Below are 15,747 nucleotides of genomic sequence, written 5' to 3'. Positions count from 1 at the left end.
TAAGCAGGGCTTGAAACTGCTCTGTAGAGAACGAGTTCAGGCCTTATACATCCTGTGCAAGAGCTTGCGCATCAGTTTGCCTACAGGCACATGTATGTTAGAGGAAGGAATGTTTTTTTTAAAAGGTGGTAGAGGCTCCACACCAGTAGTGGAGCTTGGTTCTGCTGTGCCCTGTCTTGGTTCTGCTGTGCTCTGGCTTTGGAGGTTCCAATGGATCTGGGGCTTGCAGATGTTCAAGACGCTCAATATTTATGACTCTAGCTTAATTTAGATAACAGCTTGACCTGCTCAGTACTGAGATGCTTCTGGGACCAAACATAATGATCTTTAAAGGAAAAAAAAAAACAACCCAAAAAAACCCCAGCAGTGAGATCAGATGCCATTTTAGCTGGCAGGCTAGCATTTCAGAGACACTTTTTTTTAAATCTTACCCATAAGCTCCATTTTGTTCCTCTGATGGTCTTTATTGGATCTGACACAGTGCTAATGGATTGGAAGACTGAAGCTTTTGGCGTAACTAGAAAATGCATGGCACCTGGGCAGCTGTCTCCCTCCCAGGCTTCACCAACTTGACCCCGAGGCAGTGCTCTCAGTTAGCTCTCATTACTGGGTAGAAATTTCAGAGCCTGAAATGATCTGTTAATTTGATTTTTACTGCTTAACAGCATCTCCACGCACAAAACTTGGGGGTCTTTCTGTGTGGCAGTGAAGCTTAATCAACAGGACGCTAACAGAAGACCCCCGGACAGCTGCTGAACCATATCACCCCTTGAAGTGCCACCTCACCAGTGCACACTATGAGTTTTACCCATCTTGTCTTGGAATAGTTGATGTGTAGCCATTTCTTCACAACATGAAACCAGCATTCGATTGTGATCCTGTAAACTCAGACCTAGTGTCCCTTCCAGGAGTAAAACATGTCTCGGTTCTGTTACTGGCAGTGATTTAAACAGACAGCAAATCCATACGGATCAAAGGAAATTTTATTATGTCAAACCAGGCAGGGAAGGTACAGTACTTGTGTTCTTCTCCTGTAATAGGTTTCAGTGAGATTAGCTTAAGAAAACCCAGGAGAGAGCTCTGTTTTCAGTATCTGCAAGCAATTACAAACTCTTTTTGATACCCTGACAGGGTGACTGGGAGATAACACACAGGAAACTGCACTCCTGCCAATGGGTCAGATGCGAATCAGGTTTTATTAGCTGAAAATTCCTACTCTTTAGCTTGTGTGTCCCTCTCAGTTCATGCCAGGAGTAATTGTGAATCCTCATTTTGCAGATTTGCAGCATTACCTCTTTTTTCCCTTCAGACCCACTCACTGTTTGTAGTGCAGTTGTGGGCTGCTGAACAGCAGTTGAATTTAAGAGTAGGCAGCCTGGGATGCAGTGAAAGGAGAAGGGTGGGCCTTAGGTAAACAGAGAAGGGCATTATGTGAATGCCTGCTGCTGTGGACATCATTGAGCCCTTCAGCAGTGTTTTTTACTTAAAGAAGGTAAGTGTTTTACACCAAGGAGCTTTATTATCGCCATTTTAGGGACAGAAAAACAAAGTCACAGAGAGGGAAGGCAGGCATGCAGAAAAACCTCTGTAGTTTCTAGTTCAGAGTCCAAGGGTCTGATAGCCCTTTGCTCTTGCTGCTAGATATGACAGCTTCTGCTCAAGCATATTTCTGCTTCCAGCAACAGACTGCATGTAGCTTGACACAGAGCAGCAAATCTTTATTCCTTTGCAAGTGCCACAGCCTAGGGCTGCATTTGCTGGGAAAACCAGGATCCCAGCAGTGCATAGATACTACCCAGAAGAGGAAATAATATCATCTCCCATCTGTTTTTTTCTTTTTGAGATATCTCCCATGTTCGCTGGCGCTCTGCATGTGTTGCAACACATGCAACACAAGGTGAGCCTCGCCTTGGCCTTCACCTTGAAAAACACAGCCACTGCTTCAGTGGCAATGAACACACACACATTGGGGCAGTTTGCTGGTGGAAAGTACAGTGCCTTTAACAGCAGAAGTTCCCACTTACTCAGTAAAAAAAAAAAAACACCGATGGAGCTGGGTGCAAATAAGCTATTTCCCCCCATTCATTTATACTTTATCTCAAAAGTCTTCAGACTATGGGGTTACCTGCAGCAGACTAAAGCAGGCAAAATCAGCAGCAGTGCAGATAAAGTGAGGTGTGCACCAGCATGAGGTATCTGTCAGTGTGGTTCACAATGGTGTCAAAAGGGATTTGTGCTTTTTGAAGGGGAATTCCCTCAGTAGGGGACCCAGAGGTGGTTGAATCTAACTGTATTTCTACCGACCTTCTGTCTGTAATTACAGGTCTCACACTCCCTGCTGGCTTGTACCCTGCCTTTAACGAGATCACTTTAAGAGATAAGGCTGTGACTCCATTAAATGAGGGGGGGACGACCAATATCTAACTATGGGGTGAGCAAAGATCAAGATCCAGTCAGGCTTGGCTAAGCTTCTTGTGCTTTTCTCCTCCCCCTGGCTGAGGGATACAAACCTTTTGCATTTTTGACAGTATTTTGCATTTTTCTGAAGCCTTTCAACTCAGTCATTCAAATACTGTTGCAAAAACATGGCAAAGGCTCCTCAAAGGCCCTATGAAAATCAGGGCTCCAGCCTTTGCCACTGTATATAAACAGCATTACCTTCCCTCAGTGCCATGGTGCTGTGGGCTGCAGAGGCGAGGGGCAGAAATCACACAGTGTTCCTGTCATTTCGAGTGCCTCAGTGCTGTGCCTGTATAAAAGTCCTGGGTATGTAGCACTTCTGTAGGTGGGAACTGTGTCTGCTCAGCCTTTCCCAAGGATAAGCTCAAAATGCCTCAGCCTGACAACTTAAAAAATGAGGGGGTTTTGTGTTTTACTGGAGTGGAGGCAGAGGCTTATTAGAGTCATGCAGTGAATCAGATCAACTTGTGGTATTTAGGAGAGAATGGTTTCTGTCCAACTGCTAGGAGACAGATTTTTACTACTGGTTTGCAAATCCCCACAGACTACTTGGAAGGGGGGTTGATGTGAGAGCAGGAAAACCAATGCCATTGCCGATAGATTCAAATACACTCTTCAAGGGTTTGCACTTCCCCAGGAATACTGTTTAGGAATCCACAAATCAAAGAAATAAAGGATTAAACTCTTTCTCTGGTCAAAGCTGCAATATACATTTAATTGACACTTCTTTTTTTAAGCCCATAATCATAATCTGTCACTCCATTTTTGGTTACCAGTGCTGTTCTTAGTTTGCCCTTCTTTGCCAGTGAATTATCTGGGAGATAAAGGAGCTTTTAAATTACTAGACTCCTTGGAACCATAGTGTATATCTGTGTGTGCACTTTGCCATTCCAGAGCAGATAAACCGAGTGCCATGTAACTTATGCCTTCTCTGCAAGTTGTTTGAGTGCTACTCGCTGTATAGGCATGTATCTAAAACACCATAAGGTTGAGCCAATAAATGTATGTATGTACTCTTTTTTTCCCTCCCCTGTTTTGCACCTGCCTGCATTCCATGGCAAGGAGATAATTGCATCTAAGTATATACAAGCTGGTGGAAAATGCCAGATTTCTTTTTTTCTTTTTTTTAAATCCAGACTTGCACTGTTTTTTACCTAGCTGAGAGGGCAAGTGGGTATATTATTGATAAGCAAAAGGGACTTGAAGATTGTTGCTCTAGGATGGACAAGAAGAGAGTGTAGAATGTGTGTCACTATTTCAGAAACAGGTAAGGTCCGCTGGCATTTTACTACGCTACAGATGCATGCTTCAAACATACAAAATATAGATAACTTTGCATTTAAAAATTGCATTAGAAAAATACAGTATTTCCAGATAGAAACACCCTGGAGTCCAGATATGCCGAACTCTGCTCTCTCTACCTGTCTGCATGCACTGTAGTGAAGCCTTCAATTACAACATGCTGCTACATCCAACATTTTGAGGTGAAACACCACACAATGAATGAGGGGGAGACAACTTTAATAGACCTGCTGGAATGCTTTGTTTTCCAAGACACATTCTCTGGCTTCCAGAGTTGTTTTTAGCAGTACGGACAGAGATGTTAGAGAAGAGCAGGCTGACGGGGAGCCTTGCAAGCTGCAGTCTCGGAGACTGAGGTCATCATGGAGCTCAGTGTCCTTTCTGCTGGGTGACAGACAGATAAGGGTGACAGCAGAATCTTAAGATCTCTCTAGTAGTGCTCTACCATGTTGATCTTACCTTCCAATATCTGATCTGGCTTACAGGAGGCTGTGGCTTCTTTCCTCATACCTTACACAGAGAGTAGGGATATTAAAGCTGGGTATTTCTGCTACAAAAAGAGAAGATATGGCTGAATGTTGTTGATCTGAAATAGCCTGAATGTTCTGAGTCTCTAAACAAGCTACACAAGACATTAAATTGACAGGGCACTGGAGGAGGACTGAGGATATTCTTCCCAGCATGACAGGGATAGATTTTCTGGAGATGGTTGCTCCTGTTCCCGTACGAATGATTATTTTAATAAAATAAAAAATGAACAATATGAGTTTGGGCACCTAAAGCCTTAAATAGCCACATCTTTAATTTTCATTTAAGTCTGCATCCATCAATAAAATATTTGATATTGTTCGCTAGACAACTGAGTCCTGCACAAGATGTTCAGTCTGGCCCTGGTTCATCAAAACACTTAAGTGCTTTGCTGAATCAGGGACTTGCTTCTCATTAGAGCAGGCGCTTTTTATTGAAGGAAGGAGAGAGCATGGTGCAACCTTACCTCAGTGTGTGGGCCCTCTTGGCAAGTGCTGCATGCTGTAATAGGTTATGGATTAGGATCCTGTTCTCAAGGCCCAGACTCTCACTCTGGGTCTTCCACCAGACACATTTTTCATCTGGTAGTTATCAAACTGGCATGGGAGTGCTTGAGCTCTGGGTTGATGGTTAGAAGTGGAACTGATTTGTTTATTTTTTTCCCCTCAAATCAGGGAGTCTTTGACACAGGCTCAGGATTATAGATAAAATGTTGAAAGCATTGGGCTCTGTGGAGTAAGTCATTTTGCAGGTTCACTTTTGGGGTAATCCTGGCCCCCCCTGAAGATTTTTGCAAAAAGCTACAGAATTAGGTAGTGTGATAAGGCAAGCACTACTGAGCAGACATTTCATTAGTACCTCTATGTAAATGTCTAAAAAGCAGCGTGCTTATACCCCAGGTACCTTTGAAGAATGTCTCATGAAAAACAAAGGAGAGTAATCATGTCATTCAGGAGTCTGGGGCCGTGCCTGGCTTTTTCAAAACATTAATCAGAACTAACAGGGTAAAAGCTTTGTCTCACCACCATAATCCCCTGTCCCATCCTGCTGCCTTGACACTTCCCATCTCTCTCAGCAGCTGTGTGGGCCCAAGTGCTGAGGACGAACACTGTGAAACGAGTTGGAGACTTGATTGCACTTTACACAAACATACAGAAAGCATCTCCCTGTGTTTTTTTTTTTCCTTCGACTCTATTATTTGGGGATCTGCTTCTCACATCTGGTCTCCACAAACAGCAGTGCCCACACAAGGCAGCATTGCTTTAAATTGGCGTTGCCACAACAGTGTGAGAGCCTGGAGCCCCTAGATTTGCTGGTAATCGAGATCCTATATGGGTCCCAGAGCTTATAATGGCCAAGTGCTTCACAGCTGTTAGGAAAAGCATCCTGCCCACCTGGAACTGGTGGGCATCCTGCCTGCAACTATCCCTCCTAGTAAGGAGATGCTCTTGTCTCCCTGAGGCACAGAGGTTGGGCCTCAAATAGGAAGAGATAGAGCTTGGATAAGGGGCTAGGAAACACCCAGTCTCACCCCAGCGTGGATTTTGGACAGTCAGAGTGTGGTTCAGATCCCTGATGCTCTGAAGTACTCCTGGTCCTTGAAGTTTACATGCAGAGAATTCACTTTTCTCCTTAGGTGAGATGCACAAGAAGTCTAGGAATGAGCAAGGATGTCAGCTGCACCAGCCACAAGCAGCCAGCCTGGTGGCCAGGAGGTGCAGGCTCACAGTAGTTGTCCTAAACTGTGTTTGTAAAGGGAGTTTTGTACCCTGGGAAACATGAAGCATGATTGGTTTTTATATACGGGGCTATTTCAGGACAATGTAACTGCTGGGAAAAAGGATGATTGAAAAAAGGTTTTGAAACAGACAAGATAGCTCCTTAAAACCTCTACTGCCCGAGACAGAAGCCAGCAAAAATAAGCTTCACCAACAAACACAATTCATTCCAACTCTTGTGGTGGGGAAATAAGAGAACTGCCAGAACAGTGGGTTGCAGTTCATGGCGTGAGTGCATCAGTATCATTATAGCCTTGAGATGAGCAGTTACCCTTAGTAAAAAATGCATATTCAGCAGCAAAATTTTCTGTGCAGATGGGCTGGAGCCCAAGGATGTGTTGTATTCCCAGAGTGTTTATTGCCCAGAGCAACTCCAGCAGGCATGAGCAAGCAAAGCACTGACCAGCCATAGATTTTTGCTTCAAGTTTATGAGTCTTCCTTACCTGCAACACAATTTTAGTTCAGTACAAGTTCGTTTGCAGACCATCTTTCTCTTCAAGGATTTTAAAACCTACCTGTTTGCACTGATCGCTGTTCTGGGGCAAAAGGAAAAAGCTGGTTATCAACACTGTAATATTACCGAATGGAAAAAGTAAGGAAGTTAATTACAAGCAGAGAACTGATGAGTGAGAGAGAGACCTCAGGTGACAGGCATAGTTGACAAGGTTGTAGGCTTTTACAAAAATGTAATTTAAAAAGTTCTCAATGTGTTCAGAATTCAAACGAGAGCCTAAAAGCAGCACTGAGTACTGGTAAGTGAGATCTTGAGAGGGGTTCCTCTGCATGACAGAGAGGAACAGCATCTCTTTGAAAAAGAATACTCAGAAACTCAGTCTGCTCTTTGTTACAAGAGCTCAGCCTACCCCCTCTCCATCACTGACATTACTTGGGATTGCTGGTGTCCACAAGGATAATTGCTAGCCCAGAGATTTTTCTTGCAGTTTCACACAAATGCATGCATATATATTTACTTAATTTTTTTAAATAAGGCAGGGACAGGTGCTTACTGCAAGAGGAAGGGCAAGATACCGTTCCCCTACACTTTCAGAAAGAACCTGCATAAACCTGCTGTTTCACCTTTACTGCAGATGAAGTTTGTTAGACCCAGGAAAACTGGAGCAAAGTCCTAGCAAGTATTGTCTGTACTGCTGCTTACTCTGTGTAAAAGACCAGAGGACATGGAGGCTCTTGTACTTTAATCAGCTTCAGCCTGCATTGCCAAGAGAGGGGTGGAATGGGCACACAAGTACAATGTACCCACTTGGAGTGTGTCTGGACACTGCCAGCATAGCACCCCTCTGCAGCCATGCTCTGAGCACAGCTGTGGTCTGACTGCAGAGCTGCAGGAGATCATTGGCTTTCCAAAAATCTGAGCAGAGCAGCAGTGGCTCAAACCAGAGAAGGACCTGCGTTGTCTTCTCCAGGCATGCAAGTCACGGGGTCTTTGTAGGCAAGGCAGAGCCAGCTGAGGAGAATGTCTGGGCAGGATGCTGCTCCATTTCTTCCTCCACCTTCTCTTATCCTGGGGCTCTGCAGGCTGAGGGGATTTGCAGCCCTGCTCCGAAGCTGCTCAGACCTCCAAAAGGCTGCTCCCACTTATCTGTTCAGATGTGCTTCTGTGTTATAAAGTTCAGGCTGCTCCAGGCCTGCTCCCTAACCCTGCACCAGCAAGGCACCTCAGTGGTCCATCTGTGCTGCTCAAGGGAACAGGGTGGCGGGTCCTTACTTCCCAACCAGGGCCTCCCAACCAGGGCCACCCATCTCCACCCCATTGTACCACGAAGACTATCACGTGGCTGTCACACTCTTGGGTAGTGTTTCTGGCAGTGCTTTTGGCTGCCCTAGATAAACAATTGCTCGTTGGCCAGAGGCTGTGATAGGCTCTGTCTGAGGGATTATGCCGAGATTAAGAAAAAGTGGTCCTGGGTTCAATCAAATTAGCAAAAGTCTGAAGTACACTCTGGAAGCTGGCAGGAGCACAGACCATGCACCTAGGAACAAGTTACTGCTGCGAAAGATCATGTGAATTTATAATGCATCAGTTCCCTTGCCTGCCCAAGGCAATGCCTGCTGAGGGTAGGATGCTGCCCATTTGCCATAAGTACCAAGAGGTGCACTTGGTACACCCATCTGAGAGCTCACTTCTGCTCTCAGAGATGCTTTGATGTGCTGCATTAGCCACTTGTGAATTTACCCAACTGGCAAACCATATCTCCAAGGGTAGTCCCAAACTAAGGGCCTCATCCTGCCAATATCTGCATTGTACAGGAAGGCAGAAAGAGCAGAGAGGAGTAAGGCTGGGATTTGTGATGTTTTCTGCACTCACTTGAGAGTACCTCTCCGAAGAGCAATTCATTCTACTGACATCCACCAGTGAATCTAGAGTGAGATGAATCACTCTGGAAGTCCCCATGGTTCTCCACTAACTTTGGTCCTGTTTGAAGACCTAGACTTTTGATTAAGATAGAGTGAGAGGCAGTGAACTAAACCAAAACTTGTCTCGCTTGGGCCTCCTGGAAAATTCATGGCAGAGCTAAGATCTGCCCACATCCTGCCTGGGATCCCAGTTCCAAGCTAACCTAAAAAGCCCAGCCCCTGCTTTGGTGGATATCAGTTCTTTCACCACGAGCTAATGGTCCTTTTCAATTTCTTTCTAGCACTGCCTGCTTTTGGCAAGTGCAGCTTTACTTTCATGTAACACATCCTTGTACCAGGACTGCAATGAAATTTTAGCAGTCCTTGAAATGGTAGTAAATCTGCTGACTTGTAGCTTGGGGTTTTCCCCCATGAAGAACAAGGTGCCTAGCCCTGTGCTTTGCTCTGGAAATTCCTCTGTCACCCTCTTTGTTCTTTCCCACAGGCTGCTGAAAAAGCAGCTTTCCCTGGGGCCATGGCATTAACATGCAGCACTCCAACAGGTAATTACAGTGGAGATGGCAGACCAGGGAAGCAGCCATGGGGAGTAGAATGTCCCAGGAGAATTTGCTTTGCCCCTCCAGTGACATTGCTCTGTATGGTGCACAGGTACCTGGCAAGTACATACAGTGCAGCAGCCCAGTTCCCTCTGCCCCAGTGTGTTTGGGATTGTTTTTTTTATGATTATATAGTGTTTAGATACATCTCGACCTTGGCTTGCCAGCACATAGCTATTGTCTGCACGGGCATGTCCTCCAGAAACAATGCAGAGAGCCCATTATGGTTAGTGATAGACTTGAGCTGCATAACTGAGATCCACCCTTAAGCCTCAAGATGTTCTGATCTAATGCTCAGATCCAGCAGATTTCTCTGTGGCAGATAAAAGCAAAACACAAGAGCTGAACCTTCCCAGTTCTAAAGAGCCTGAGGGTTTTATTTTGGTTTGAGGGCTCAGTGTCAGAGTTCAGATTTTGTTCCCATGCATTAGTGTTCAGGACTTCTGGATGCTCCAGCTTTGTTTCAAGCTTGGTGTCGACTGTGAAAGTGCTCAGTGAGAAGCAGCTCATCATGAATTGAGTGAATACCTTTTACCTCAGTAAAAGACATTTTTTTGGTGCCAGAACAGCAATATTGCTAAGAAACATATTTTTTGCCTCCTGCCCTTGTTTGGGTTTTTTTGGCAGAGAAGTTGAAATTTCCATAATGGCAAACACCTCAGTGCAAATCCTGTTGAATCCACTTGTGAGACTTTTTGCCAATATACACTAATTTTTGTTCCATTTATCAAAATCAGATAAACCAACAGAACTGTTGTGACAGCAAAAGCAGGACTACCATGAGGAGGGTTTGCTGGGACAGCTCTCCTGGAATGCACCTGGAAAATCTAAGAATTAGACCTTGCTGAAGTAAACATGTACAAATATATATATATATATATATGTATATGTTTCAAAAAGGTAGTGAGGAAAACAGCCTGAGTCATCTCCACTCTATCCTGGTGGACACGTGAGAGAGTTGTGCCTTGCTTCCAGTTCCTATATAACCAGTGGGAGCTTCCTCACTGTTTATACCCCGATGAGTGGGAAGACAGCAGTCAAAAACATCACCAGCCTTGTCTTAATTCTTTGCAGCTTATTACCCTATAGTGTGCACTCCAGCCTCCCCAAGGGCATCACCAGACTCAGCAGACGGCCTCCCCAAGGTATGTTCTGAAGAGCTAACACACGTCATGCCCATGCAATCCTCTTCTCCTCCAGGCAAGGGCACGAACCACCCATAAAAAGGCATGCAAATCATTCATTAAGTACTGTACCAACTCGTAAAAGAGTTTTTCCTTGCCCTGAGGAAGTCACCTGCAAGAGAAATGGAAAAGACTGAGGAAGGAGTGGAGGGGATTGGCTGTTCTCTAGCTAAAATAGCAGGGAGGCTGCAACAAGCTGGGTGATGGAGAAGCCAAAACCACTGTGCTGGGCAGCAGGATGGGGGAGTGGAGCAGAAGGATCTCCTCCTGGCTCAGTACTCCCTGAGCTGCCTGGCTCCTGTGGCCCTGGGAGCTGCCTCGGGCATGGAGGGGACTGTTTGCAAGTGGTTGATGCTCTGATGCTTTACAGGCTGGAGCTATTGCAGAAAGGGCCTCTCAGATTTTACAGATGTTTTCTAATCTTGCTTAACAGCTCAAAGAAATATCCTTTTTCCTCTTCCTTCATATTTAGTCAACATTTCCCAGGTATACTTCCAAACCCAAACCATAGGCTTCCTGCTCTAAGCAGAGCATATTGAGCAAGAAGCTGGCATTATTACTAAACTGGAGAGGTACCCTCTTCTCCCAGAGAACCACAGTGGGAGTTACAGAAGGTTTTGCAAACCCAATCAACTAGTCCTACAGGAAGTCATGAGACCAGTTCCTCTGAAGCCAAAGCACTGAATGCTTAAACAACAAATTGAGATGTTGATTAAAAGGAAAAGCCTTTTAAATCTATATTGGCCAATGCAGTTCAAAAGGGAGGTTTACTGTTGTAAGTGTATATACTATAAATAAGGGTGTTATTTGATGTTCTGAGTGTTGCACAACAGACTGTTTCACACGATCTTTCAATAAATGGTTTTAGTATGAGTGAAGTGGGTGGTTCTCTGAGGTATTGGATTTCATGAATATGCGGTAGCTTTTGGGAGAGCTGCCACCCTAAGAAAGGTGGACCTGTCATGTTGGCTTTTCTGCCTTCCCAAGGCGACAGAGAACTCGATAAAAGGTTCTCAGAGAGCATGATAAAAGGGCAAAACTTCCTGAGAAGTAGGGGCAGAAGGAAAAAAAAATTGTTTGGGTGAAAGAAGAGGGGAGATTTGTTTATTGCTCTTCCAAAGAGGTAGTCAGTCTACTCAGCAGTTGAGATTTGGAAATACTTTTTGTCCATGTTGCTAACACAGGCAGCAGTGTATCAAGGATTAACTAGATTCTAGCAGTGCTCCTTTTGCTCCTTGACAGAAAAACATTGGTGCCTTCATGGTCTGTGGCCATGCAGTGATCCTGAAATTAGCTTGTAAGATGGTGAGAAAAAAAAATAAAATCACAGCACACCAAAGACAGTGTGTGATCAGAGTGGGGCTCCAGGCAGGGTGTTATGAAGGAGCTGTGGCAAGCTGGAGCACAATGGAAAGACATCAGCTCCTCTTCTTCACCTGAAGGTCTTCAGGGCTGCAGAGGAACCTGGCAATAGCTGGCTCTTCACCTTGTGCTGTCAGCTTTTTAGATTTCCTGTCTCTGTTGTGCCATGTGTCCCTTATTTCCTCTGCTCGGGAACGGTGCAAGTAGATTGCAAAAGGTCTCTTACAGATTCAACACCATTAGCAAATGTAATGGTCAGAGATGTCTGAGGCTGAAAACAACCGTGCAAGTGGATGCAGGTTACATCTCTGATTCTTGCTGGCAAGTAGTGCTTGTGCCTCTGTTGATGCAGGATTATTTTGTTTGTTTGTTTGATGTGGTTGGGGCAGGAAAGCCAAGCTCATTGCTGTCAGTCCATCCAAGTTAATGAGTATGAAACTGGGTCATTGCCACTATAAAACAGAATGCCTTGGAGGAAGATTGTAGTGTAATAAAAAAGGTAATCAAAGTTCTGCATCTAATTCTGTTAAGTTATTCACTCTAACTAGACCTTTACATCAGTCTGACTGTGAGACTAGATTTCTACCCTAAATATGAAGGAGAAAGAAAAGTTTAATTCCAAGGGTAGAGTTTAGAGCTGAACCATGACGAAGATAAAGCTGTAAGCTTCTCTGCAGAGGCATCACCCCACTTCTAGCCACACTTATGTATAAAACATGTTTAGTAAGGGGTTGCCACAGAGCCTAGGAAACTCCAGCTACTTCCTAAGTGGAAAACTGTAGTCCTTCACTGAGACCATGCACTTGCATACAAGCTTCGCCTACGCTTTCTCCTACAGTGATATGGAGATGTCTGGGTCCCATCATGCAGCTGCACACAGCTGGATGAAGGGGATGCTGACTAAATGCATAACCCAAACGCTGCCTTCTTGCAAGGAGAAAGGCAATGGGCTGTCCCAAATAGCCTCACTGATTAGCTCATGCTGATCTAATCCACCCATTACTCTGGGGCAGGAGCAAGGAGTAACCTCCCCCACCCTGCACAAACTGTGGAGACTTTTAGGAACTGAAGGGTGGTAGCCCAGCAGCAGGGGCTCTGGGTATTTACTGGGGGACTAAGAACCCTTAAAAATTTGGAAATTTTTCTCCAGTGCCTACCATAAATCATCCTTATTGTAAATCAAGCCAGGGCTGCCTTGTTTCCATGAATAATGCATTGCAACTTTTACAAAAGGGCAGGTTTTCTGGTCTCTCCCCAACTGTGTCTGTAGGAAAACCATGCCAGACTCTATCACATGTTCCTCAGAGGTTGTTTACTGAGCCCTCTGCCCAGCTTGCTGCTTGCTCTTGAAGTTTTTGCTTGCCTCTCAAAGTCTTTAACTCCATATAATGCAATCTTAGTCTGGATTCTGACTCCAGCATAACACTTCCCATGACTCTTAATGCACAGTTTCCCTAGTGAGGGAATAGGAACGAACTGAAACATAGGTCCCATCCATCTATGTGGACACTTTTTCCTGAGTCATAACTTAAGTGGGTCTTTTTTAAAAAGAGAAAGACTGAGCCAAAAACCTGCCATTTGCCATCTCTAGACTTTGGATAAGCTTACAACTGAAACGAGCACACGAGTCCATAAGCAGAGCCTGACCCACATTAATTCCTAAGCAAAACATTAATAATGTAGGAGAATTAGAAACCTGGGACACTCAGCTTGATTTACCAAGAAGGTCGTGCTCATGGATTGAGTTGCAGGTCTTAAGCACTGGGGCTTGCAAAACTCTTCCATGGCTGCAGAGGTGAAGGAGCCTTTGCAGGTACCTTTCCTTCTCTCTGTCTTGCGTGCAGGGGTGGCAGAAGGCACGGTGTGTGTGTTACTGATCTGGCTTTCAGCACATCTACCTGTGGTAACTAGAGAAGCCATAGCAGAGCCACAAGGAAGACAAGCTGAAATTGATCCAAGAAACATGGGGTCCATCAGCTATCCGGTTGCAAATCCCACTGAGAGGATGTTAGTGCAGCTACTGAGTAACAGGCCTTTCATGTTTTGTGAATATAAAACAAAAAACCACAAACAAAATAAATGCAGACCCAACAAGTCTGCAGATTACCTGTCCCTGTCTCTGAGAATCTGAGAAACCACATGTAGGAAAGTGACCACAAAAGAGCTGAATCTCACTGGTATCAGCTTGACATCTGAAAGTTTGCACTCAGGGGGATGGCTGATGCTGCTGGAGTGCCAGGTGATATACAGAGGAGAGCACGGCTGTCAAAGCAGCAGTCTGGGTGTCAGGAGCACAGGAGCTTTGCCTGGCATGACTGCATCTGTGTGTTTCCCTCTTGGGATGGGGAGGAAGGAGTTAACAGTCTCATGGCTACCTACTACAGCCTGAAGGCACTGTACAAGCAGAGACAGAGAGAAGGAGCATGATGGGGCCCTCGGGCTGCTTCATGCATAAGGAAAAGGGGAAAAGGGAGGGTTGCAGAGTGATGCCCGAAGCACACAGCAGCACTGGTGCAGATGCATTTTGTACAGTAAAGCCACCCCAGGTGGCTCCCCATGCAAAGCAGTCAGTCTGGTAATGCTCAGAGAAAGCCATACCTGGCAGGTGCCCTGCTCACCTGAAGTATGTGTCCTTCCACCCTTGGCTGAGCTGATAAGGGGAACAGAGCCACCAGCAACACATGATATCCTGCATCCCTGCACCTGCTCCAGGAGCTGGGCACCTGGTGTTTCACCCAGCATGCAGGTGGCTGCATCCACACCCACCCATGTCCTCAGCAGGCTTCTGGTCAGCCTGCCACATCCCCAGGTGCTCAGGGCTCACCTTCTTCTTCCAGAGCTGGGGGTGCCTCAAACCTTGCACTGTGGGTGTGAAATCCACTTCATCTACCCCTCCCATGTTATACAAGGCTGTCAGGAGATGTGCTGTTAGTGCTGGGGCTTATCTAATTCCCAGTGCCTCTCAGCTGTGTTTCACTAGTCAGAAAAAGGCATAGTGCTTGGGAAGAGTTTGCTGCCAGGGCTCATGCTACCTATGACCTCTCCTGGATTGGGGAAGTGGCCCTTGACCAGTGGTCTGACATGGAGTGATGGGGAAGGAGGCTGCCCCTTGTGCTTGCTGATGCTGGTACTTCTCTGGGGGGCTGCTCAGTAAAACCAACACTGGCAAAACTGCCCTAGAAGCTGTAATTTTCAATTGCAAGTCACAGGGGCTATCTGCGATCAAACCATACTTCTTGTCCCCTTTGCAACACAAGCAATGAGACAAGAGGCAGGTGAGGTGGACACTCCTGAGGCCCTTCACCTGAGTTACCTGAAAAGCAATACCTAGATGAAAACTCCTGTTGTTGAGACGGAATTTTTCTGGCTGACTTCTGATGGACTCACTCCCATTCTCCTCTGTTTTGCCCTTCTCTACCTCTTCAAATGGCAAGAGTTAATGTCCTTATTTTCTCTAAGTCGGGCAAATCTCCATCTGAGTGTGGAGAGGGAGAAAGGACAAGGGATCATTAGCAGCCTCAGAGTAATGTATGGAAAATCGTGGTCTGTATCTTTTGCTCAGCTCCGCCACAGAGACTTGGACTGGATCAACACTGTTTCCACACTTGTAAAACAGAGATAATCAGTCTTCCCAAATCTATTGCTGAGAGAAAGTTTGTTACTGCTTATTAAGCCCTTCAAGGTTGTAAAAGGGAAGGCAAGCTGGCTGAACAACACAAGGCCTATCACCCAGCTGGAAAGCACTCTGACTTGAAATACAACAGCCCTTTGCAGGGGGGGAGGATCATAAATTCCACAGGGCACCAGATAAACCGGAGGAGGTGAAAAGACAAAGGAGCAGCCAAAGTTTCAAGTCCCTTCCCCCCTCGTGCCCTGCCCCCTCCCTCCCACCTTTGCCATGCCAGCACAACAATAATGGTGTGACAGCCCTCTCCATCACCATCCCAGCAAAAGCAGCATGTGGTTATGCTGCACCAGGTCATGCTGCCCAGGAACTGTGTCTGTCCTTCATCCCTGTTCATCCTCCTTGGTTAGCAGATAGACAGCCTAAGTGTCCCATCTCCCAGGAAAACAAAAAGGGAAATGAGGGAAGAGTGGAGGAAGGCAGGGGGAGTGGTTGCAGTATGAGGTGGGCTGGAAAACCGGAGCTGAGCAGAAGG

Source organism: Heliangelus exortis, chromosome 1 (genome assembly GCF_036169615.1).
Source record: "Heliangelus exortis chromosome 1, bHelExo1.hap1, whole genome shotgun sequence".
Lineage (NCBI taxonomy): Eukaryota > Metazoa > Chordata > Aves > Apodiformes > Trochilidae > Heliangelus > Heliangelus exortis.
The sequence above is the reverse complement of the archived record's forward strand: the minus strand, read 5'-3'. Positions refer to the sequence as shown.